This window comes from Lethenteron reissneri, chromosome 65, assembly GCF_015708825.2.
Source record: "Lethenteron reissneri isolate LAM-NWPU_2019-01 chromosome 65, ASM1570882v1, whole genome shotgun sequence".
NCBI lineage: Eukaryota > Metazoa > Chordata > Hyperoartia > Petromyzontiformes > Petromyzontidae > Lethenteron > Lethenteron reissneri.
In genome coordinates, this window is record NC_083843.1 from 7,844,944 (window position 1) to 7,870,962 (window position 26,019).

Consider the following 26,019-nt stretch of genomic DNA (forward strand, 5'->3'; position numbering starts at 1 on the left):
AAGTAAAGGCGAGTGTCCGTGTGAAGTTGGCAGCGATCAAGGAGAGAGCGACGACGATATCATCGCACACCGCCGAAGGCGAGCATCGTGCCGACTCAACAATCGTCCAGCAGTGGAGAAGCCTGGAGCTGCCACCAAGAGAGAGAAAGCGCCATCGAATGCGCCGTGTGTTTGATACACACACCGACCAACACCCAGTGAGAACAGACAAGACGTCCAGCAGCGACGACAAAATCATCGCGCAACACGACGGCGAGCGTCGTGCCAACTCAATCGAGCAGTGGAGAGAGAAAGCAAGACGGTCTCGCTGTGGCCACGCCCAAGCGAGAGGAACTTGTCTGGCGGCAGGTTGTATCCTACCACACCACACAAGTTAACGACACAACTCCCGGCTCTAAGAAAAATTTAATTAATTTTACAAGGGGACAACGCACACACAACACGCACACGAATAAGATTTCAAAAAGTTATCTTTGCGTTTCAAGAAGGGTTGCCATTTCAAGGTGGTGCGTTCAAATCAACTGATCGTGCAAAGCAGTTGCTGCCGTCGAGTTACATGAATAAAAGTTTTAGTCATTAATTTTCGTTAATTGCATAATCTCGCTCATGAATTTATTGACATATGTTTTTGCCTTGCATGCTATAATGTCACATGTTTGTTTAGAATAAAATTGTTAACACAGAAGTATCTCGAGTGTTTCTTTCCAAATCCATGCAAAACTGTCTTATTCCTAAGAACTGTAGCCTGCGATGAGATATGAAATTGGAGACCTAACATAACATAAACACACTAAGATAATCAGTAATCAATGATAATCGTGCTATCCTGATTGATACAACTCTGGATAAACGAAACTGAGCTTAATTGTCATAACTGCGCACATTCACATAATCACAAGCATTCACATAAATTACTACGATTATCTCCGTGATTGTCATAATTTATGCATATAATTACACACATTAACATAATTTATGCGATATGCGCATTTTTTGGATTTTCATAAATTTTTATTATTTTAATGAAAATTTCATAATCCAACATATACAACATAATGGGTAATCGTCCGGGATCTCTCGCAGACAGTGTTTTGCATGTGTAAAGTAGTAACTCGGCAGGAGACGACTTCACGGGTAGCACACTCTTTATTTTCACCAACTTGTAGTTACACGGATGACTAACACCCTACTTCGTTACACGGGTGACCAACACCCACTTAGCTACACGGGTGACGGACACCCACTCAGCTACACGGGTGACTAACACCCTACTTCGTTACACGGGTGACCAACACCCACTTAGCTACACGGGTGACGGACACCCACTCAGCTACACGGGTGACTAACACCCACTCAGCTACACGGGTGACCAACACCCACTCAGCTGTACTGACACGGGCTCTTACGCCCCGTAGCCTTCCGGGACACACCCAGCCGGGGTGCCCGTCTCGGCTCTGGGTACCACCGTCCCGACCCACACGGGCGTCGGACCACGGTCCCCCCAGTCTCGGCTCCGAGCCACACAGGGCCCCGGTCCCCACAAGGACGGCGGGACTAGGGGTCTCGGGCCACTACCTCCTCCACCCCGTCTTCGGTCTTCAACTGGTTAACACTGACCACGAGTGCTCTCGCGCGTCTCCCTTTATACCCCTCCTGCGGACGTCGCTGAGAGTACCCACTTATCTGACCAATCACTGCGCACTCGCTACGATCCTCTTTTCCCAGCTTGTGTGAGCGCGCCTTACCACCGGCGCGCGCGTCCATGCCACGCCCACATCGCGTGCCCAACCCCGCGCCCCGTGATCCATCACTGTCGGCGCACGTCAATACCACCACTACACATGGATGATGGAACGAATCACTACGTGTTAACCAGAATATCGTGACCAAACATTGCATTGTGACTGTAAACGGGCGTAAAACAACAAAAAACGCCCTCTGAGGCTAAACTCCAGAATAGCAGGTTGGAACAAAGACAGTGGAATAAAGATAGTACCATATCGAACCTGTGATAAACTGTGTTAGAGATACGCGCTCTGAATTGGCAAATAACAGAATAGCTCGAGTCAAACTGACTACACTCTGTGAGATAATTGTTTTATATGCACCCTGAAAGGGAATGTCAAAGTAGCTCCTGCCACACTTGAGATGCTAGGATTAAGAATAATATTTGAATGGATTGCGGGATACTGGGAACATGTATTAAAACGTACCGACCGATCTGTTACAAAGCAGGACAGTCAGAGAGACATATGGAAAGGGAGCTGCATCGATGACACGAACACACCCCGAGGGAAACTAATTGACTGGATAAAATATTACGAAGGCGAACACGATGTAAAAACTGCAGGAAAGGCAGGACAGGACTCACCCCTTTTCACACAGGCATACAGACAGGGATTGGGGAATGAGGAAAAATTCGGAAAGGAAACGGGAGAGAAATCGTCTCTAATAAACGAGGAAAAATGTCCTCACACCCTCAAAAGGGAGGAGAAATCAGTGCTCGCGACACCAGCGAAACTCACAGACGTTGATCCACAGACTAAATATGAAAGTAACAGTAAATCACACTCTTGGGTACGTGGACATAGTCCAGGGACAGATCGCACAAAAATTATGGGTATCAAACAATATATCCTTGACAAAGAAAATCCCTCACAATTCGAGAGAAGGGATGGAGAGATACAGATGCAAATAAAAACAGGTGGGACTGACAACTTCGAAGCTAGGGGGAGGCAAAATGTTAAAGTAAAGTTGCCAGGATATACTTCACTAAGGGCAGAGGCAAAAACTGCAGGAAAATGGCAACACGCCCGACACAGCACAGATCAAAGTGACAGCTTGTCTGATGATAACTCGTCTGCCAATGACTATGACGACGATCAACTTTTGGAATACTCGTTCAACAGTAAAACCCTTAAATTGATGGACAAAGCTCTCGTCAGAATTCCCGATTTTGACCCACACAATAAGTCCATGGATATACACACACATATTGCAACAGTAGAAGAGGAGGCAATGATTAGAGGGCTGATGAGACGGGATGAGAAAGCGAGTCTGTTGAAAAGGAGTTTACATGGAGAATCTATACCATGGGTAAAGTCGCTACCATACGAGGTTAGAAATGATTTCAAACAACTGAGTCTGGCAGTGGTTCGGAAGTTTGGAGAATATTCGACACTCACTGAGGGGTTTTATGCGGTAAAATCGATGACCCAGGGCATGGACCAAGACCCACGTGACTACATTTTACAATTTAAAAGAGCGTATTACGCAGGCGATGTGAATCGGTACCACGAAGGGGACCATATGTTCAAGATTATGTTTTTTGAATCCTTGAGCCCAGAGATTACAGAAAGTGTGAGAGTGGTTTTGAATCCGGAAACCGCCTCCTTACGCCGCATAGAGAGCAAGGCGTACATGGCATGGTTATACAGAGCTAACAATCATAATTCGGATCCAGAACACAGGGAGAGGGATAAGGAACCCAGCCTCTCAGAGAGAAATAAAAATCACCGAGCAGTCCCACAATGCAAGGAGGAGCGAACACGCACGCACATATGGCAAAATAACCCAGAGAGAAGTTGGCACGAGAATGAGAGCGGCACAATGCCGAACATTCAGGGAAATCGCAGAATGTGGAGGCCAAGGGCAGAATCATATCAGCAGCCCATGCCCCGACATACGCAAGGTCAAAATTACACACAAAGATGGCAAAGTAACAATCCAGAAAGAAATTGGCACCCAAATGGGAGAAGCACTGGGCCAAAATGAACGAAAATCGTAGGAGGGGGAGGTTCAAGGCAGAACCATATCAACACCCCATGCCACGACACACGCGAGGTCAAACACAATCGGTCCAATTCCGACCGATTTCCCCACCGGCTATACCAGGAGAAAATAGAGAAATGACCCAAAATGCGGTCCAAATACGTGATGAACCACCCACAGGGATTGAGAGCGAGCGGCCCATATGCGCCCCGCCCGCTGAAGTTTTGTTAAACCCTGGCCCCATTGGAAAATGCAAGCAGGCTGAAAGTGACAGGGCGGACAAATACCGCCATGATCGGGAAACGTTAAATGCATACGATGCGGTAGGAAACGGGAACAGTGTTCCCGTAAATGACGCGCAAATCGAATACAAGGACAGGGCTGCATTGAAGCGTGACCGGACGGTAGATAACAGACAAATAGAAAAACTGGATCGCCCGGAAAAAGGTAAAGCCACCCAACACGTCGCAGGAGCGCGCGATAATGGTGCAGGGAGATGGAACACAGAGACACGCCCTTTGGAGTACAGGCGTCAGCATTTGAATGAAAAATATCCAAATGAAACAAAAATTTATGTGGATCGGAGTGCTGAAATGGAGACGAATGTCCATGACGTATCGGGAATGATGTTGAAATCCAACCCACTCGTAAAAACCAAAAGGGCAACATTACGAGGCACGGAATTAAATCGACACACTGACTCGGCAAATGTGCATGTAATCGCAGAGGGAGCGAATACCACTGATAATGGAGTGCAGAAGTTGGTTGTGTGCGCGAGTTCTGGTTATGTGCAGCACAATTTTACACCACACACTCCCACGACGCGAGAGAGTGAAAGAGGAAATTACAAAAACGAACCTGAAAACCGTGATCGAAAGATCAAAGTGATAAGCACTACGAACCAAGTTAATAATGTTGGGAGATTGCATGAAAGAGTCAAGGGTTACTCTAAAATATCTGGCCATGAGAATATTGTTAATGGACAGGAAAAGGCTATGGACGAACCAAGTCTGAAGGACAGTGCATGGGGAGCAGCATGTCCACCTAAAATTAAAAGTGGCAAACCAGATGATAATAACTTGGTAAAAAGATTGCAAGGAGGTAACAGGAGGAAAAGAACGCAGAAATGCGTTCGAAACCGCTACCTAGCGCTTCCCAGGATTTAACAAAAACTAAAATTAATATTCATCATAGGTATGATGGATAAGAACCGATGTAACATGTGGTATCGATGTTTAACGTTTGTTTTATTTTCTTTGCTTATTTCAATTGTAACCATGTTAAGATTGTGATACGTACACGCGCGTTGTAAGGAATAACCGCCGAAACCGCTACCTAGCGTTTCCCAGGATTTAACAAAAACAAAAATTAATATTCGCCGTAGTTATGATGGATGAGAACCGATGTAACATGTGGTATCGATGTTTAACGTTTTGTGTTATTTTCTTTGCTTATTTCAAATGTAACCATGTTAAGATTGTGATACGTACGCGCGCGTTGTAAGGAATAACCGCCGAGAGTGAGGGCGGCTGATGGATTCATAACGAAAAAAAGGGGCATTTACTTTGTTTGAAAATTCGCCAGTGGCCAAATCGACCCCTGATAATTTTCAAAAGGGCGGATTGTTGTGTCTATACCCTTTTTTATATTAATATTAAGAACAATTCAAAAAATATATAAAATAATTTTTTTTATATCTATATATATTTTTATATTAAATAATTGAAACAACCCACTACTCCTCACAAGCACACCAGTAATCTGTGAAACGGGGAGGGCCATTAAACGCGGTTTGGCACAAACACACGCGTGCCATAAAAGTACGTATGGCGGGGTCTGGCCTCGGGATGACCCACGCAGGAGGAGCAAGGAGGGAGTTAAAGGGTCGCGAGGGGGGGTCTGTGCCTGACATTCCGAGGGCATCTGTTTCTCTTGTTTGTTTTTCTCTCGCAAGAGACGCGGAGAGAGGAGAGGGTGTTCACGTTTTTGAGTTAAATACACGCGCAGGGTGCTCCGACGATGGAGCACAGCCGTCTTTGTCTCCCCGCAGAACGGACAGCAAGATTTGCACACGCGAGCAAATAACATTTCCCATAGGGAGATCAAACCACGATGAAATACCGTGAACACGGTTACGGTATACCTTGAGTCGCTTGCAATCAAATCACAATGATACTAAGCAGCCAAATGAGTCATTTTAACTTCCAAACCAAAAACAACTAAAGCTGTGTGAGACAAAGGATATAACGCCTAGAGCGAGGGAGGGGATCATTAAGCTCGCTTAACGCGTAGGTTTTCGCGACAAATATTAATCATAATCAAAAATGTGTATTATGATTGTGATTGTGTAACCTCGGTGCGAACGCGAATCGTCGGTCTGGTTTAATGGATAACTCGTGTGTGGGCCAGTTCGCGAGGAAGCCCCACCCCTCCTTCCAGAATGATTACACAGCTGTGTCTTTAAAGCTAATAAACACACACGCGACACATACGGACGGACACGCACACGACACACACGGACGCAGATGTGTCCACCCCCACAACAAAAAGATATATTGCCCCGGCCTTTGAACAACTCGGAAAAACCGAGTGGATGTTCCCGATATAAGCCGAGGCAAAATCCATTCAACACATCTCGTCTCCGGGGCTATGGCCCCCACCACAGATCTCTCCGGGGCTTCGGCCCCCACAGATCACCAGGGCTCCGGCCCCCACATCTCTTCTCATCGCCGACAACGAAGAAGCTCTTCCGTCATCCAGAATGACGATGTTCGCGGGGTAGTGACGTGCATCGACAAGCTGAGGTCTGCACCACCTAAGAAGAATCGCTACCCTGAGTCGCCGAGCTGCGAGGGAAGCTGACGGAGATTCCAACTATCACTCCCGAGCCAACAAAGACACCCAACGTCCACCCAGCAACGAACGAAGCATCGTTCATCGCCAGAGTGACGACCAGCGAACAACCTGTAGGAAGGGCGGAGATCGCCAAGCGTCGACCAAGCGAGCATCGCAAAGGACGAGCAGCAGCGGATGAGCAACAAGAGCCATCGTTCATCGCCAGAGCGCTCCAAACCAGTGAGCGCGCACAGCCGCGTCGTCCAGAGCTTGAGCCAACACATCCTGAAGTAAGGGTGAGTGTCCGTGTGAAGTTGGCTGCGATCAAGGAGAGAGCGACGACGATATAATCGCACAACGCCGAAGGCGAGCATTGTGCCGACTCAACAATCGTCCAGCAGTGGAGAAGCCTGGAGCTGCCACCAAGAAAGAGAAAGCGCCATCGAATGCGCCGTGTGTTTGATACACACACCGACCAACACCCATTGAGAACAGACAAGACGTCCAGCAGCGACGACGGAATCATCGCGCAAAACGACGGCGAGCGTCGTGCCAACTCAATCGAGCAGTGGAGAGAGAAAGCAAGACGGTCTCGCTGCGGCCACGCCCAAGCGAGAGGAACTTCTCTGGTGGCGGGTTGTATCCTACCACACCACACAAGCTAACGACACAACTCCCGGCTCTAAGAAAATTTAATTAATTTTACAAGGGGACAATGCACACACAACACGCACACGACTAAGATTTTCAAAAAGTTATCTTTGCGTTTCAAAAAGGGTTGCCATTTCAAGGTGGTGCGTTCAAATCAACTGATCGTGCAAAGCAGTTGCTGCCGTCGAGTTACATGAATAAGAGTTTTAGTCATTCATTTTCGTTAATTGCATAATCTTGCTCATGAATTTATTGACGTATGTTTTTGCCTTGCATGCTAGAATGTCACATGTTTGTTTAGAATAAAATTGTTAACACAGAAGTTTCTCGAGTGTTTCTTTCCAAATCCATGCAAAACTGTCTTATTCCTAAGAACTGTAGCCTGCGATGAGATATGAAATTGGAGACCTAACATAACATAAACACACTAAGATAATCAGTAAATGTTTAATCAATGATAATCGTGTTATCCTGATTGATGCAACTCTGGATAAACTAAACTGAGCTTAATTGTCATAACTGCACACATTAACATAATCACAAGCATTCGCATAAATTACTACGATTATCTCCGTGATTATCATAATGTATGCATATAATGACACACATTAACATAATCTATGCGATATGCGGATTTTTTTGGATTTTTATTAATTTTGATTATTTTAATTAAAATTTCATAATCCAACACATACAACAAAAGTACCTACATTAAAATTGAACGAAATCCAACTAAAACTTTCGAACGTAAGACTACTGCAATCATTGCAAATTTATTAATCCCCAAGACTGAGCCATACCAAATTAAGCCAAGGGCCTCAAAACCACCTAGACTGTATGGGCTACCAAAGATTCATAAAATCGGCATCCCATTACGACCCATAGTAAGTACAATTGGCTTTGTCACATATAAATTAGCAAAATATAAAACTAAACAAATACAGCTCTACATCGGTAGGACATCTTCATTCATAAGAAATTCTGAACATCGTGTGAATGTGATTAAAGATTTAAACTTAACCCGAATGATATTTTGGTGAGTTTTGATGTAATTTTTCTATTCACTAAGGTTCCATCTTCTTGTTTCTTTCGGTAAAGTCACGCAGAAGGGAAGTAATAAAATAACAAAAATAAAACATAATAAAACAATTCTCACGACGTTTCGGCTACAACGCAAGCAGCCGTCTTCAGGTGAAGAATGAGACACTACCAAACTAGGAGCTTATATATAAGCTGCATTGGGGGTTGAAGAGCGCCTTAACAAAAAGAATGTGCATGTGAAGAGGGATTTAGCATATTCATGGAAAATGCGTAGGCGTTGGGCGGGGGGGTGTCAAAGTCATATTATGCCCATGCATTATGCAGGATCAGCAGCAACCAAGGGGGGTGCAGGGATTAGCAGTAACAAAGGAAAGGAATGTTAATGATATGTAGCTGCAGTTACTCAACAACCACGTAGAAAACTAAAGTATAAACTACATAAAAAACTAAAGTATAAACTGCATCGCACCATCAGTATACTTACTATACTCTATAATAAGCTGAGTTACTAACAGCAAGTAATACATTACAATTTTACCTCGTAAAAATTCTATAATATGCTTCCATCTAAACCTTATTCTCTTACATCACACGAGCATATACCGTACTATATACTGCCATAGATAAACCCAACATTAAATTATATACTGTATTGCTGTAAACCAACCTATATCTTATACATTTAATATCACACTATGTATTATTCTACACACCCTAATGTGTATCGAAATGGTTTATTACGTCCTTCCAATGATTGCTGAGCCAGAATCCATCTTCTCGGTTAAAATTGTCTCTGTGTTTGTATATGTGGATCGCCTCATGAACGAATCTCTCATGATAGCCAGATGGCTTGCAGAGAACCTCTGTCTTGGAGAAGTCAATATCATGTGAGCCCACTGAGTTGTAACAGTGATCTGCCACGGCTGAGGTGTTAGTCCTACCGTGTTTCAGGTCAGCTTTATGTTCACGGATGCGGTCCGAGACATGTCGTTTGGTTTCACCAATGTAACTGCTACCACAGAGGCAACTTAGTTTGTAGACGCCAGGGTACTGTATGTCTGGAACCACATCTTTTACAGACGGTACCAGATCACGGATTTTATGTACTGTGTTGAATCGGACCTGGATCTTGTGTTTAATCAGGATTTTGGAGATCTTTTTTGTGACCCCAGCAATGTAGGGTAAGGTGATGGTCTTGAAAGGCTCCTCAACAGGATCCTTCTTGATGGTTGGAGTGATGGCTTTGCGGATTGTATAGTCGGAGTAACCATTTGCCTTAAGAGCTTGGCGTACGTGTTTGAGTTCACTGGAAATGTGTTCATGGTCGGAGATGCATTGGGCTCTATGATATAGAGTCTTGATGAGGGAATTCTTCTGGGATGGATGGTGAAGAATTCCCTCATCAAGACTCTATATCATAGAGCCCAATGCATCTCCGACCATGAACACATTTCCAGTGAACTCAAACACGTACGCCAAGCTCTTAAGGCAAATGGTTACTCCGACTATACAATCCGCAAAGCCATCACTCCAACCATCAAGAAGGATCCTGTTGAGGAGCCTTTCAAGACCATCACCTTACCCTACATTGCTGGGGTCACAAAAAAGATCTCCAAAATCCTGATTAAACACAAGATCCAGGTCCGATTCAACACAGTACATAAAATCCGTGATCTGGTACCGTCTGTAAAAGATGTGGTTCCAGACATACAGTACCCTGGCGTCTACAAACTAAGTTGCCTCTGTGGTAGCAGTTACATTGGTGAAACCAAACGACATGTCTCGGACCGCATCCGTGAACATAAAGCTGACCTGAAACACGGTAGGACTAACACCTCAGCCGTGGCAGATCACTGTTACAACTCAGTGGGCTCACATGATATTGACTTCTCCAAGACAGAGGTTCTCTGCAAGCCATCTGGCTATCATGAGAGATTCGTTCATGAGGCGATCCACATATACAAACACAGAGACAATTTTAACCGAGAAGATGGATTCTGGCTCAGCAATCATTGGAAGGACGTAATAAACCATTTCGATACACATTAGGGTGTGTAGAATAATACATAGTGTGATATTAAATGTATAAGATATAGGTTGGTTTACAGCAATACAGTATATAATTTAATGTTGGGTTTATCTATGGCAGTATATAGTACGGTATATGCTCGTGTGATGTAAGAGAATAAGGTTTAGATGGAAGCATATTATAGAATTTTTACGAGGTAAAATTGTAATGTATTACTTGCTGTTAGTAACTCAGCTTATTATAGAGTATAGTAAGTATACTGATGGTGCGATGCAGTTTATACTTTAGTTTTTTATGTAGTTTATACTTTAGTTTTCTACGTGGTTGTTGAGTAACTGCAGCTACATATCATTAACATTCCTTTCCTTTGTTACTGCTAATCCCTGCACCCCCCTTGGTTGCTGCTGATCCTGCATAATGCATGGGCATAATATGACTTTGACACCCCCCCGCCCAACGCCTACGCATTTTCCATGAATATGCTAAATCCCTCTTCACATGCACATTCTTTTTGTTAAGGCGCTCTTCAACCCCCAATGCAGCTTATATATAAGCTCCTAGTTTGGTAGTGTCTCATTCTTCACCTGAAGACGGCTGCTTGCGTTGTAGCCGAAACGTCGTGAGAATTGTTTTATTATGTTTTATTTTTGTTATTTTATTACTTCCCTTCTGCGTGACTTTACCGAAAGAAACAAGAAGATGAATCCCTGCAGTCACGAAAGCTTTAAATCGAAAACTAAGGTTCCAGTTAATACAGGTTTACCTAAAGATATTCCAAAACTAGCTGACCATTGTTTAAATAACAGTTACTTCTTATGGAGAGGTGATTTCTTTAAACAAAAGGAAGAAGCAGCAATGGGCTCTCCTTTATCTCCCGCTGTAGCAAATCTGTACATGGAAAACTTTGAAACTAGAGCACTTGCCTCAAGTACATTAAAACCATATTTTTGGTTTAGATATGTTGATGACCCTTTTGTTGTCTGGCCACATGGTAAAGATACACTTAATTAATTTCTAAATCATCTCAATGCACAAAACCCGGCCATCCAGTTCACCATGGAAACGGAGGTAAATAACACACTTCCTTTCCTAGATATTTTGCTTGGACGCGGCCTAAATGGTAAAATAACACACAGCGTTTACCGAAAGGGAACGCACACCGATGCCTATCTGAATGCAGATTCACATCATCATCCAGCTCATAAATCCTCTCTTATCAAGACGCTCATACATCGGACTAAAACAGTGTCAGATGGTGAAAGTCGAGGGATAGAGATTAAACATGTTAAATAAGCACTAGGAGAGAATGGCTACAATAATGCTCAAATCACGATCGCAAAGCAACACTGTTGAAAATGATCAGATTATTAAAACAATCAAAAGACCTTATATCTCAGGAGTAACTGACAAATTAGCCCGTGTTTTGCCAAAGCAAAACATTCAAGTAAGATTTGGTACAGTACCCAAAATAAAAAAAACTAATATCTTGTACCATTGGAACCTCCTTTGCCAGTAGCAAAATATGATAATTGGTTTTTACCCTTTTATCTGGCAACAAAACTGACACCTTTTTTACAAGGAGTCATGTTTGCATTGACTACAATACCTGCGGTCGGAATGCAAAAAAAACACAACTTTGATAATGTATGCACCGTCCTTGAAATTGATTGGTCCACACCCGAGACAGCTTTTCTTAGAGCCTAGTCTCACATGGCGTCATCTGGTCCAACACCATGTGAGACTAGGCGGTCGAGGTCATCTTCTTGTTCCAGAGGCGGCCGTGTTACCTGCTACCAGTGCGGCCTGTCAGGCCAGGTGGCTTCGGGCTGCCGCGTCCCACGTCGGCACCTTCCGGCATCACCGCCATCCCGCTCTTCTCTATGACCTGAGGTGAGTTGCGATGCACTCCACACTCGACCCCTGGCCTCAATTCACCCATCCAGGCAAATTGGTACGCAGCCCAATCGTGCATCAGTAGGGGAAAGTCCTACGCGTAATCACGACCGAGTTGTGGCTGCGACTGAGGGTTCGTCTACGGTGCTTGGGTCTATCGAGGGTGTGGAGATAAGGATGCTGATCGACACGGGTGCATCGGCACCTCTCATTACGGTCCCGATTTTTTACATTCTGCCCCCTAAGTGTCGGGTTCTCGACCTTGTCGATGTGCCGTTTGTTGCTGCTGATGGTGGTTCGTTGGGTATCATCGGTCGGATCACAGCCGAGGTACGCATCGCTGATGTTAACTTGTTGGGATGTTCCCACATCACGGAAAGCACCATGTGGATGTCTGTGTGTAATACCAGTGCTAGCGGGGCTTGGCGAGCACTGGGAGAGTTCGGGCACCATGCACTGTGTATGGTGGGGGCTCCCCCGAGGGGGAGGCGGTGAGTGTCAGCCAAGAGGCAGGGTTGCCCCGGGGCCGTAATACTCTGGTTGACCCTGTAGACACGTGATCCAGAATGTCCACACAGGGGGCCCCAAGTGTGGGGACTAGTGGGTGATCACGTGTCCGGGGAGAGCTCTTGAGAGGGATCGAGAGGGAACGAGAATGCTCGAGAAGGCGGGCGGGGCCGAGGGCGGAGCGGCCCCGACCGTAGGGGGATATAAGGCAGGTCGCTGAGAGGGACCGGGGTCGCTGCATTCTCCAAGCTGGAATCTCAACATCTACAAGCGGAAAGCTCTACGTCTCAAGCTGAAGCTCTCCGTCCTACGAAGCAACCACGTGGTCAGAGACCCAAGTGAGAGATCGACCCTTCGTAGCAGTAACTCGGTGTAGTCTGGTAAAGTGGCAGTTACCCCTTTGTGTTACGGTGTTACAAATACAAGTGTTGCTTCTAAAAGGAACAACGTCTGCGACTCAGTTGGACTCACTACACAAGAAACGCTGTACCACGTAGGCCGTTAATTCAACAAGAAGCAAGAAGACGCACACACACATAACGTGCATATCGGGACGAATAACATTGTTCCAGTTTAACACGTAGGCTTTCGCGACCAATGTTATTCATAATCAACGTTTTTTTTGGGTTTAGATCGCGTTATTTATAAATGTGTCGTAACCCTCCACCACCCGACACGGCCAATCAGTAAAAATGTGTCACGTTGACAAAGACAAATAGTTCACTGCTTTAGCTCACCGGTGTGTTGTAGCCACAACATTTACAATTTGAGTACGACGTTTCGCTGGTAATTGCATCCAGCATCATCGGGCAATTCGCCAGAATGGTGAGGCTCTGCTGTGTCTCCCGTTCTTATATAGAGCAGCAGCAGAGTGACGTCATCATTAACTCATTAACTCATCAGGTGCAAAATTCAAGGGGGGAGTGATTGTAATTATATACTAGATTAGTAATCAGGCTATTGTTACGATGCGAGTTGTAGATTAGTAATCATTTGAATGTGTTTTATTGTGATTATGCTACATTAGTAATCAGTTAGTGGTTGTTTCCCTTATAAGGAATTGTAATGTATCTTATTTAATAATACGCTTCCAGGCTGCACTAAGCCTGTAGCTGTCTGAGCGATTAAAGTTATTTCTGTTTCTCTCAATTTCAATCGATTCTCTAACTAGTCTTTGCCAGTAGTAACTAGTTTTACACAACACTTCCACGTTGTCAAAATCAATTGAGTGTCCCTGTTGGCATGCATGTTTTGCTACTGCCGACAGTTGTGTTTGTGATAGTTTAATATTTATCTGGTGTTCTTTTAGTCTTACACTAACGTTACGCCCTCTCTGTCCAATATAGCATCTGCCACATACACAATTAATCCGATATACACCTTCTGTTGATAATATAGGTAATTCGTCTTTAGTGCACGTTACTAGTTGTTGAATTTTGTGTATTGTACCAAATCTTACTGTAATGTTTTGCTTTTGCAAAACACGGGCTAATTTATCAGTTACTCCTGAGATAAATGGTATTTTTATTGTTTTAATAATCTGATCGCTTTCAGCAGTGTTGCTTTGCGATCGTGATTTGGCTTTTAGTGCTCTGTTAATTTGAGCATTATTGTAGCCATTCTGTCTTAGTGCTTCTTTAACATGTTTAATCTCTCTCACTAGACTTTCACCATCTGACACTGTTTTAGCCCGATGTATGAGCGTCTTGATAAGAGAGGATTTCTGAGCTGGGTGATGATGCGAATCTGCATTCAGATAGGCATCAGTGTGCGTTTGCTTTCTGTAAACGCTGTGTGTTATTTTACCATTTAGGCCAAGTAAAATATCCAGGAACGGGAGTGTGTTATTCACCTCCATTTCCATGGTGAACTGGATGGCCGGGTTTTGTGCATTGAGATGATTTAGAAAATCGTTAAGTGTATCTTTACCATGTGGCCAGACAACCAAAGTGTCATCCACATATCTAAACCAAAAGGATGGTTTTAATGTGCTCGAGGGAAGTGCTCTGGTTTCAAAGTGTTCCATGTACACATTTGCTATAGCAGGAGATAAAGGAGAGCCCATTGCTGCTCCCTCCCTTTGTTTAAAGAATTCGCCTCTACATAAGAAGTAAGTGTTATTTAAACAATGGTCTGCGAGTTTCGGAATATCTTTTGGTAAACCTGTATTCTTTACCAGTGTATCAAGTAATTTAAGCGACTCGCTCACTGGAACCTTAGTGAATAGCGAAATCACATCAAAACTCACCAAAATATCATTAGGGTTAAGTTTAATATCTTTGATCATATTCACAAGATGTTCTGAATTTCTTATGAATGATGATGTCCTACCGATGTAACGCTGTATTTGTTTAGTTACATATTTTACTAATTTATATGTGGCAGAGCCAATTGTACTGACTATAGGTCGTAAAGGGATGTCGACTTTATGGATCAAATTGTAAATGTTGTGGCTTCAACACACCGGTGAGCTAAAGCAGTGAACTATTTGTCTTTGTCAACGTGACACATTTTTACTGATTGGCCGTGTCGGGTGGTGGAGGGTTACGACACATTTATAAATAACGCGATCTAAACCCAAAAAAAACGTTGATTATGAACATTGTTCCAATAAGTTATCTTTGTGTTTCGAAAAGGGTGGCCATTCCAAGGTGGTGCGTTAACCATTAGTTGATCATGAAAAGCATTGTTCTGCCCCTTGAGTTACATGAATACGGTCGTTTAGAAGTATTTTAGTCATTCAATTCGTTAATTGCATCATCTTACCAATGCATTTGTAGTAAGTATATATGGAGGCTTGACGACAGGATCGGAGGCACACTTATTTATTATACCAACACAGTTATTACAGGTCACTTGGCTACAGGGATTTCTCGACAGCTAACCCCTCTAACCTATACCAACTCCTCCACTACGGGACTAGGGGAGGCTATCTGTCCCAGCTTGGTTAAGCTGGGATCCCGGCTCCCTGAGTCACCAGACCAGCTTCGTCTGGGCTCTCGGGGCCACGCCACCGGCTTGCCCTGGTCGGCCCTTAGAAGGACAGCGAGCCAGGGGAGCTCCGGGGCCTATACTAGCAGGTCTTCGTTCTTCTCTGGTTAAAGCTGAGTCCCGACTCCCGAGCCCTTTGGCTCATCACCTTTTATAGGACTTGCCCCCAAGGGGGGGCCCGTGGGGGATGCACATGCGGACGTCGGTGCGAGCGCCACCCTTGTGTACGGCCGTAACCCCGCCCCTTGTGTTTGTTGGCCATCCGTGGCCATGCATAATCACACGACACCATTCGTAGCCATGCGCAATTACACTTCTACATCACCCCCCCCTGTACAGCTCGCAGCCGTCCCTGGCTGCAAAAAAAATCAGAATAAAGGTGTATCCCTCACGAACCCCCGTGTGTGTGCCTCGCGTAAATTATTTTTAACAAGAACAAGAGAACCTTAACAGAACAACAAGAGGAAGAGAGACAGAGAGAGAGAAAAAAAATATCCCGACGCACCCTCCCCGAATAACCACCCCAAAACCAACAGATATATACACTCCGGACGCCACCCCTCCCATTGTCCGCAAGGCCCCCCAACGGCCGACCTCACAACACCCTCCCCATTGTCCGCAAGGCCCCCCAACGGCCGACCTCACAAAAGTCTGCGCGTTTTGGCGCGCGTTCTCGCGGCGGGCCCGTCACTAGGGCCCGTCCTGGCACGCTCAGTGACGGTTGCTGACGGTCCGGGTGCAAGAGAGTCAGGCGTCGCTGCCGAGTGACCCCCGACCCCTCCGGGAGGGGTTGGTGAGCGTGGGCCCGTCACTCCTGTTTCACCTGGGGACGGAACAGTTGGCGTCAGGTTAGGCGAGTGCAGCGACAACGGGGAGTCGGCGACACCCTCACACGTTTGGCCATGCGTGTGTGTGTGTGAACCACGGGGCGGCGCGACGAATGGTTTTAACCTTGAGGGGTGCACATACCACCGGCGCCTCCCCCATTTGACGCGAACACATTGCGGCCGCAAAACCTGCACGACCTCCACTGGCCCCCGCCACGGCCGTACCAATTTCGACGAGGTTGCCAGCGGCACCTGAGGACAGTGCAAGCACGCCCTGTCCCCTGGTTCCCATTTGACCACCTGCACCCGCCCCAACCGAAGCCTTTCGTTCGCCTTCTGGCGGAGTTCAGAGTTTTGCACGGCCGCTTCCCGCGCCTCAGACAATTTAGCGATGTTAAACTTAACGTGTTCGGACAAATTAGACTTCGCCTGGAGCGCCGAGAGCTTCAGCTGGGTCGCCACAGGGGGGTTAACTTCGCGCCCATACATTAAAAAGAAAGGGGAAAATCCGGTGGCCGCATGGGGAGCCATTCTGTAGGCCTGCAACACACCGGCTATACGGAGGTCCCAATCCGTCTGGGAAACCGACACCTGCTGGGACAGCATGGACGTGATGGTCCGATGCAGCCGTTCCACCATCCCGTCAGTTTGTGGGTGATACGGAGAGGTCCGAACCTTCTCCGTACCCAAGAGGTCGCACACCTCACGTAGGAGTTTACCAGAAAAATTCCTACCCTGGTCAGTAAGCAGCCGTTCCGGAGCACCCTTGTCGAGGACATAGCCCTGGACAAAGGCCTCCGCGGTGGCTGCTGCCGACTGGTTCGCCAGGGGCCAGGCCATAGGCCATCTCGTGAAGTATTCAACCCCCGTTAGTAAATACCTATTGCCCCTGGGCGTAGCGGGAAATGGGCCAAGTATGTCCAGAGCGACGAGCTCGTTAACCCGGGAAACCTTTATGGACTGCAGCGGAGGGTTGGACCCCCTCACAGGTGGCTTCCTCTGCGCGCATTGCGTGCACGACCCCAAGAGATCCCCCACGTCCTTTTCCATGCCCGGCCAGAAGAAATCCAGCTGGAGCGTGCCAAAGGTCTTGTGAACCCCCAAGTGCAGAAGCCGCTCATGAACAGCCCATACGACCTTACCCCTTAAAGCAGCAGGCACCACGAGCCGCTGGCGCCGGGTTTTTCCATCCCAGTGCATTAAAAGACCCTGGAACAACCCCCACGAGTCAACGTTTGCCACCCCCTGGCCAACCCCCCCGGCGCGACGGCGCAGAGCGAGGAGGGAGGTGTCCTCCATTTGGAGGCGTCCCCATTCCGCGACCGACAACCCCAGCAACGAATCCCTCCCTTCTTGCTCGATAGGACCCGAAACCGAAGGCGCATCGGCAGCGGCCACGAGGACCGAATCGGTGGTGACGTTCGGAGGCCTACAACGCCCCGAACCCAAGAGGCACGCGCACTCCGAAGTGGGTGGCAATCGCGACAGGGCGTCAGCGTTCGTGTGGCGGAGACCCTTACGATATGTGGTGACAAAGTCATAGTCTTGGAGAATCTCCAACCATCGAGACAACTGGCCCGATGGTTGTTGAACCCGTAGGGCGTATTGTAGGGCCGCATGATCTGTACGGACGGTGAACCGCCGACCGTACAGATACGGGCGGTACTGCTGAATGAAATAAACAATCGCCAATAATTCCCGACGGGTAACGCAGTACCGCTGTTCGGCTGGGGACAGTACCCGACTACCGTAAGCCACCACATGCTCTACGCCCCCAATGAGCTGGGACAGCACGCCCCCGATGCCCGTGTTACTTGCATCTGTATCGAGCAAGAAGGGTTGTGAAAAATCCGGGTAATTCAACGGCGGAGCCCCCACCAAAGCATTTCGGAGGGCGCGAAAAGCAGCCTCCTCCTCCGGCCCCCAATGAAACCTGACTCCCTTGGACGTCAAGGCATGCAATGGTTTCGCAATCGTAGCGAAGTCAGCCACAAATCGCCGATAATACGACGCGAACCCAATGAAACTCCTGACCTCTCCCACAGAGGTGGGAGTCGGCCAGGAGCTGACGCATTCCGTTTTGGCGGGATCAGTGGATATCCCCGAGCGCCCAACAATGTGACCCAAATATCGCACCGATTCGCGGAGTAAATGGCACTTCTGTGGTTTAAATTTCAAATTGGCAGCCCGCATTTTGAGAAAAACAGCACGCAACCTCTGGAGGTGTTCCTCGAAGGATTTGCTAAAGACGATGACATCGTCTAAGTAAATCAAACACGAATCCCATTGCAAACCTGCCAAGACCAATTCCATTAACCGCTGAAAAGTTGCCGGCGCAGAATGTAAACCCATCGGCAAGCGGTTAAATTGGAAGAGACCTTGCGGTGTACGAAAAGCAGTCTTAGGTTTCGATTCGTCATCCAGAGGAAGCTGCCAGAATCCAGATAGCAAATCGAGGGTGGAAAAGAATCGCGCACCGGCCAAGGCGTCGAGCGACTCATCCATCCGAGGAAGCGGGTACGCGTCTGCCACAGAGATTTTGTTGAGACGCCGAAAGTCGACACAAAATCTCAGTGAGCCGTCGTGTTTTTTCACCAAAACGATCGGCGCGCCCCACGGGCTGTTGGAAGGGGAAATGATATCGGCGGCTAGCATGTCATCAACAGCCGATTTGACATGATCCTTTTCGGCGGGACTCAACCGAAAGGGATTTTGGCGGATTGGCGCGCTGTCACCCGTGTCAATATGGTGTCGCAGCAATTTTGTACAACCAATATCAAATTTGTGTTGACTAAAAACGTCAGCAAACTCGCTTAGGAGAACTCGCAGCTGCGCGCGCTGCGAGTCGGACAGGTCCACTGAACCCGCGCAAAGCGCATCCAGCCATCCGTCATCACAGTCCGAATGCGGTCGCGACGGAGGATCGGTGGATACCTGACCCACGAGTGGTTCCTCATAGGGCACCGGCGTTGCGTGTGCAAGCACGGTCCCTTGAGGAACCACGGCCGTTCGCGATCCCACATTAAGGACTGCAATGAAGGGGTCCCCATCCCCCCTCACCATGGTCTGAGCCGCGAGCAAATCGGGTCCATTGACCCCGGCCCGAGATGGACCCAACAAGACCCCCCGATCCGCAACCCCTTCATCAAACGGCCGACGCAACCTAAGAGGGACGAGCATCTGAGCCCCCGGAGGCACGCGCACAGTTTTTGTGACGAGCGCCTGCACGGTGGCAAACGCCCGACGCTCCGTGATGGGGGAAGACAGAAATGTAACGCGTCGGCCCGATGGGAGCTCAATGCACCCTTGGTCAATAAGGATACGGATGGGCATTTTGGCCAGAAAATCCGTCCCCAACAGGCACGGAACCGCGAGTGAGGAGGAAACCAAAACAGGCCCGGATAATTTGATGTCCCCAATGCAGATAGTGGCGCGGATTTGGCCAATAATGCCCAGCGAGCCCCCGTTAGCGGCATAGCACGGCACGTCAACAGGGAGCAAGGGACGACTTTGAACGGGAAGGATGTTATAAATCAAATCAGATATAATGGTCGCCGATGCCCCTGTGTCAATTAAAATCCGCACCTCTACCCCATCAATGTGACCGACCACGACCGATGATCCCGCCGACGCAGCAATGACACGATGGGCGAGCTCCGACCACTGACCCGGTTGGAGCGCTCGCCGCATTACCGAACAATCGCGCGCGACGGACGGGGAATTTGGAGCCCTGTTTAGTTGAGCGCGTGAGTGTGTGTCGGATGTGTGCGTGGGCCAAACGTGTGAGGTGCCGCGACTCGCCGTATTTCTCTGCTGGAGCTTGGGAGGAGACGGCGTGGCGTCCTGACGAGGTGTCGCCCCGCGCTGACGGGGAGCCCGGCATCCTGACGCAACGTGGCCTTGCAGGCCACAGTTGTAGCAGCGTGTGAGCGCCCCAGATGTCCTGGGCTGCTCCTGGCGGCTCGGTCCATTCCGAGCCTGCGGTGCCGCCGATCTCCATTCCCCTCGCCGCTCCACCCCGCAGACCTCCTCCGATGGGAGGGCGGTGGCCGCCATGGCATGGCCGGCCGCCCCCTTTGCCGCCTTTCGGCGCAGGGACCGCAAGCCCCCGTGGATGTGGCGCGCGACCAGCAGGGACGACATCTCCGCGTCGGCCTGAGCCAGGACGTTGACGTCCAGCTCATCAGCGAGTAGCAGCAGCTTCTCAGCCACCATGGCATCCACTCCTTCCTCGTCCATCCTTGGGAAAGCAGCCTTCGCCAGAGCCAGGAGAGCCGTCCGGAAGGCCAGGGGTGATTCGTTGGCGCCCCGACGCCGATCGTGGAACAGCTGCCTGCAGTCCGAAGGCGGCCCATAGACGGCTGACAGCAGCTGCAACGCCAGGTGTAGAGTGGCGCGCTTTTCCCTCGGCGCCGAGGTGAGGGTAGCCAGGGCGTCGTTGTCCAGCATCGCTGGCAGCGCGCGTAGAGCCTCGGCGTCCGACCAGTTCGCCATCTCTTGATGAGCAATGAACCGCCTCTTGAAACCGCCCCAGTCTCCGTCAGCGCCGACGAATTCTTTAAGAGGCGGCAGACGCTGCTGTAAGGCGGCGTCCGTGGCTGCAGAACGCTCTCCGTCGTTCCCCGCCGATGATACAGTGTGGGCGGGCCGTGAGCATGGCATCGCCGGTCGCTCTGATGTTGACGCGCCGGCCGGCGTTGATGATGTCACGGCTTGTGCTTGGCGCTCAGCAGACACGTGACGCGGGCCGGCCCCGCCCACCGCTCGTACTGTAGAGATGGCGGGAAATTTGACCGCGAGCCGCGTCGGGGTGGCGGGAAACGTCGCCCCGCGCCGGCTGCCGTCGTCGACCCGCGCTGCTCCTCCAGCCCCCAGCCGCGTGATCTCCTCCAACGCGGCGGCCGCGGCATAGAGCAGGTCCGCCAGGCGGGAGTGGGCCAGCCGGAGTCCTTCGGCCGACGCATCCCCCTCCTCCTGTCGTAGCGGCGCGGGCGTACTCGGCCCCGGCTGCTCCGATTCGACCCCGGCCATCTCTGGTGGTGATTCGGCCGCGGCGTCTTCCATCTCCGACTCCCTGGTACGTGTCGTCCCTCGTGTGTCCATCGTTGGACGTTTTACTTCTGACACCAGATGTAGTAAGTATATATGGAGGCTTGACGACAGGATCGGAGGCACACTTATTTATTATACCAACACAGTTATTACAGGTCACTTGGCTACAGGGATTTCTCGACAGCTAACCCCTCTAACCTATACCAACTCCTCCACTACGGGACTAGGGGAGGCTATCTGTCCCAGCTTGGTTAAGCTGGGATCCCGGCTCCCTGAGTCACCAGACCAGCTTCGTCTGGGCTCTCGGGGCCACGCCACCGGCTTGCCCTGGTCGGCCCTTAGAAGGACAGCGAGCCAGGGGAGCTCCGGGGCCTATACTAGCAGGTCTTCGTTCTTCTCTGGTTAAAGCTGAGTCCCGACTCCCGAGCCCTTTGGCTCATCACCTTTTATAGGACTTGCCCCCAAGGGGGGGCCCGTGGGGGATGCACATGCGGACGTCGGTGCGAGCGCCACCCTTGTGTACGGCCGTAACCCCGCCCCTTGTGTTTGTTGGCCATCCGTGGCCATGCATAATCACACGACACCATTCGTAGCCATGCGCAATTACACCTCTACACATTTATAGAAAACTACTTTCGCCATGGGCACATGTTTCTTTAATACTTTTTATATGAATATTGTCACATTAATTTTTAAGGACTTTTTCCGATCACTGTGTATGCTCGCATTAGCCGATTGTTAACAAACGTCACCATTGAGGGTTTATTGTAAGAATTAATGAGTAGGATATCTCCAGGAGTACTGTTATGACAATTGCTAGCATAAGTGTTCGCATATTACAGTGTTATGTTTTTATATATTAAAGTTGCTTAACGCAGTTAACACACTAAAACATAATCAGTAAAAGTTAAAGCGAGAATCATTGTATTATAACGATTGGTAATACACCCTGGACAACGAAACATAACGTAATTAGCATAAATTAATAATTTACATAATTCCATACATTTGCATAATTTAGGGAATTTACACATTGTTCGATTTTTATTTAATTCTAATTTTTTTCTTTCTTTTTCAAGACCTAATATATATAACGATGCCCTTTCACAAGTCCTGGTTAATTGTGAATTAATAGTGTGGTATGAATGCACCATGTCCCACAAGGGAGCATTTGAGGCTGTCAACACAACTTTGCAGGACCTTCGGGACAATTCCAGGATTATGGGGGGGGGGAACTGTTTTCATGGCTGGTGACTTCTGACATACCTTACCTGTAGTACTTTGAGAAACCAAAGCTGATGAGTTAAATGCCTGCATCAAGTCATCATTGCATCGATATCCTCGGGCCATTTCCCACCACTCTGAGGGGAAATTGATTTTTGATCGTTGGGGTGGAGTACCTGTCCCAGCGGCTGGTGGCATGGCCTCTGCCAGATAAATCGTCTGCGTCCATCACGGATGCGTTCCTTCATGGGTATGTGCTGGACAAAGGGGCCCTGGAACGTCTCCTTACGGACCAGGGTCGACATTTTTTTCCTAAGTTATTAAAGGAGGTGTGCGATTTTCTGGGCACAAAGAAAATCCGGACTTTGCCCTGCCATCTTGAGACTGATGGGATGGTAGAGTGCCTGCACAGGACTCTTACGTCCATGTTGTGCCAATAAATTAATGAGGCGCAGTCCGATTGGGATTTCCCTGTTCAGGGTGTTCTCGTGGTGTATAGAATGGCCCCTCACGCCTCAACTGGGTTCTCCCCGTTTTTTCTTATGCACGGGAGAGAATGTCACCCGCCCCCCCATGGAAGCCCAGTTGAACATTGAGCCAAGTAAAAAGATGGACGCTGTGCCTGGACTCATGCACCTTAAGCGATTGACGGAAGCGCGGGAGGCATCCAGAGGAAATTCAGCCAAGCGGAAAGCCGCAAATAAAAGCTGGCAGGGCTCAGGGAATCCAGAAACCCATGGAAACCTGGGGAGAAGCCATGATTGCATTGCCCCCAGGTACCTCTGGGCACAATCCCATAAATTGTATAAGCCATGGCGGGGCCCGGTTGAGGTGATTGAGGTCAGGAGGCTGCAGTGCATACGAATCTAGGTTGGTCACAGGCATTGGAACGTGCACCCATTGTGGCTGAAACCTTATTTCCCGTCTTGCCAGGTTGTTTCATCCCCACTACCCGAAGGCCCGGTGTCTGATGTATCCAACGAGCTCGGGTGTACGACCATGGGGGTTGGGCCTCTAGCGGGAATCCGTTCTTTTGCCTACAGGATCCCAGCCCCTGACACCCGCGGAACCACTGACGGCACTGTCCACAAAAGGAATGGGGAGGATGGAACGGCCGCCATCCACTTCTGCTTCTTTTTTCCCTTCATCTTCTTCCCGGGAGGGGCTGCGCCCATTAGGCCATTTACATATCGTCCTGGGGGTCCACAGGAAACCCACGCTTGTCCCGCCTGGGGGCTTGGCGACGAGGACCCATTCGAAAACTGTAAGGTTTATTCCAATGCCATCTGGCGAGTGGCCGCAGGCGCGAGCCGGGCCGTGGCTGTGGGTTGATCTGAGGTCCTTCCTGTGCTCGCAGGCTGCGGCATGCTGATGGTCGTCGGGTATTGTTGTATCCCTGGGGGCCGGGTTTATTGCTGTGCGTTCACGATTGTTATTTGTTCCAGTTATTATTGTCCACTGGTATTTCGATTCGCGGGTGGGATGGAGGTTGTTGTTGTTGTTTGCGTTGTCCCGCTACGCGAGGTATGGAGGTCAGCTGGGACGGCTGATTTTTTCACAGGGGGGGGGGGTTGACGTAGTCACATGTAATGGGTCACTATGGCGCATGGTGCTGGTTGCTGGCAGAGAAGGGGATCTGCAGTTTTAGCAGCCCTGTCTGCTAGCAGGTCATGTGATAAGCCAGAGAGAGGGATGTGGGGCAAATGTGATAGAGGGGGCACGTGCGGTAAAGCCCGGGAACCTTCTAGTAAGTTCTAGAAGGGGGGCGTGGCCAAAGGCAGATCAAGGCCACGCTGAGTGGATATAAGGGGGACCCCGAGCGAAGGTTCTGGGCAGTTGTTTGGAGTGGATCCCGTTGTGCTGCTGGAGTCTTCATCACCGTCTTCACCTCCTCGGCGTTATTAGTCAGGCAGCCTGTTAGCTGTACTGACCATAGTGTAGTTACTCCTTGTACCTGTGAAGGTTGTAATAAATAGCATGCCTCCTACTACTAGTGTATCTGAGTGACTCACTACATTCGTAACCTTATCGTGGTGGTGAGGTTTGTGTGTTCCAATGACCCTCAGAGCTATGTCGCCTGGAGTATTGTACTCCTGGTAGATATGGGGGGAGGTTCCAGACAAATAATGGTCCCAAAAAAAATCCCTTTTGAATGGTTAAAAAATACCAAAATCAGAGAACCTCACCCAGACAAGGTATACCAGGACAATTCCCTGGAGCCAGGCCTGGGGGTGGTGTTCACCGACAAGCGCCTGGTGGCCTGGTGACCCTCACGTAACCCGGTCGAGCCCTGCCCGAAATGGCATTGTGGCGCCGTCCTGTGGGCCCACCATCTGCAGGACGATGGATGAGGGACAGATGCGATGCCAGCATGGCAGGGAGAGGGATGGCCTCAGATGAACTGGACCTTGGCAATGGACACTCGCTATTGGGACGTGGAATGTCACGTCACTGGGGGGGGGGGGCAGGGGGTGGTGGAACTAGCCGGCACTGATGGAGGAGGTGGAAGGGTATTGAATAGATACAGGTCTATCTCCGTTCCCACCTTCATATATTATAATGAGCTTTGGGTAATGACTGAAAGGATGAGATCGCGGTACAAGGGACTGAAATGAGGTGTCTCCACAGGGTTGCTGGGCTCACTCTCCATGATCAGGTGAGGAGCTTGGTAATCCTGGAAAGCCTCAGAGTCAAGCCGCTGCTCCTCCGGATCGAGAGGAGCTAGTTGAGGTGGTTTGGGCACCTGGTAAGGGTGCCCCCTGGTAGACTCCCCCTGGAACTCTCCTGGGAACGTTCCACTGGGCGAAGACCCCGGGGTCGACCCAGGACACGCCGGTAGAACTATGTCAATCGGCTGGCCTGGGAACGCCTGGGAATTCCCCAGGAAGTGCTAGAGTCTGTCACCAGGGAAAGGGATATCGAGATCGTCCTACTCAACATTCTGCCGCCGCGACCCTCACCAGGACAAATGGATTTAGAAACAAGCGAACCAACAAACTCGTGCATGCGACAACGCAAACAGGCTTATAGCAATATCGTTGAAGACATGTCAAAATTAGATGCAATTACATAATTATCTAAACCATTAAAATGTTGTACATCAAAAGAGTCAATCACTAATACATCATGAATTGTGCATATTCAATTGAAAACGTTTAAATACTAATTGGCTCTACGTTGTGTCTGCTTTAGAGGTAG

The 26,019-nt window shown here is 48.8% G+C and overlaps 1 protein-coding gene across 1 annotated transcript in view; it reads right to left on the bottom strand.

Moving 5' to 3' along the window:
- The window catches only part of LOC133359551 (E3 ubiquitin/ISG15 ligase TRIM25-like), an 83,077-nt gene that overhangs the window by 55,482 nt on the left and 1,576 nt on the right, over positions 1 to 26,019 (bottom strand). The gene's annotated exons all lie outside the window — the stretch shown is intronic.